Source organism: Aplysia californica, unplaced genomic scaffold, assembly GCF_000002075.1.
Source record: "Aplysia californica isolate F4 #8 unplaced genomic scaffold, AplCal3.0 scaffold00061, whole genome shotgun sequence".
NCBI lineage: Eukaryota > Metazoa > Mollusca > Gastropoda > Aplysiida > Aplysiidae > Aplysia > Aplysia californica.
In genome coordinates this window covers 52,799-54,170 of record NW_004797331.1, presented here as the reverse complement: position 1 = coordinate 54,170, position 1,372 = coordinate 52,799, and the positions used below count along the sequence as shown (strand labels likewise).

Genomic DNA, 1,372 nt, shown 5'->3' with positions numbered 1-1,372 from the left:
AATTAATAATTTTAAAAATGGACAAGGCAGAAAATTTAAAATGACCGTTATTGTCTGGTCAATAAAAAGAAATCCCCAATTATTCTTTTTGGCTTCTTTTCTTTTTTTAAATTTTAAAATTCAGTTAGCCCACAAATGAAAGTTTTCAGCACAAAACACACCATAAAACAAGCATAGCAAATTTCGCAGGGTGGAAAAGAGGGTGGGGGTAGTTATATTTTTTTAAAAAATACCTAGAATAAAATACTAGATCTAGATATAGACTTTTATTTATTGATATAATATTGCTTTGTAGACAAAATGTCGCGCAATTTGGTTATAAAGTCAGCACTCAAAGTGTGAACGCTATTGGACGAAAAATGTCTAGATCTAAGCCTTAAATTTATTGTAATAAAATCTTACAAAATGAGATAGCTGACGAAATCTGTAAAAAACAGTTTGAAAAAAAAAAAAGCAACCTTTACATAGATCTAGATTCTAGATCTAATATTATAATTCCTCTTGGTTTCCCGTGATTGATGATTCTATCCTTTCAAATTCATCAGTGTTAGCCTCTATAACTAGGCCTATTCATAGTATTATACACTCACAACAATTTTACAGCAAATATTTCATATTGCAGATAATGAGTGCAATTCCAGTAAAACCTCTCTCAAGCAAAGTTTGGTTACATTCTAGATTCGCAAATTTGCTAATACGCCATTTTGAAAAGTGGTGCATGGCGAGTCTAACACTGCACTGAGCAGTCGAATTTGTTTTAGTTTTAAAAATTAATTTCCAAAACATTTATTCATTATCTATTATCATCAACGCTTTGAAATATGATTCTCAAATAAAACAGCCAACAAAGTATGAAAAAAAAAATGGGGCTTTCTTTTGCCGTGACCAGGATTCGAACCTGGGTTGTCACGGCCACAACGTGAAGTACTAACCACTATACGATCACGGCCAGGGTTCCCCGTGTTAGCGTGGCGACGAATAATGATGTGTATCTAGCGGAAGATAAAGACGACAATTCGAAGAGGTTATAAATAGCATTTTTCTCAGGATTCAAAGCTGACACTGAGAGAGGCGGAGAGAGAGCGCCGAGAAATAGAAAGAAAAGGAGAGAAAGAGGAGGGCAGAGAGGGATAAAGAAAGAGAGAACGTGCAACACCACCACCAGTGTAGGCATATTTGCAAGATGATAATAGCGAAATTAATGTTCAAGTCGGTGAACAGTTTATACGAAACTATCATTTTGATTACAACTTTAATTGCAGCGATCTCTCCTCTGAGAGCGGAGACTCCCCCCTCTCTCTCTCTCTTGCTCTCTCGCTCTCCGCTGTCTCTAGCCCCCCCCCTCCCACCCTTTTCTCTCTGTTTCTCTCTC

The 1,372-nt window shown here is 36.4% G+C and overlaps 1 non-coding gene across 1 annotated transcript; it reads right to left on the bottom strand.

Moving 5' to 3' along the window:
- Positions 1-877: 877 nt before the first annotated feature.
- On the bottom strand, positions 878-949 carry TRNAH-GUG. The gene has a single exon. It is a non-coding gene; the product is annotated as a tRNA-His (tRNA).
- Between the last annotated feature and the right edge of the window lie 423 nt (positions 950-1,372).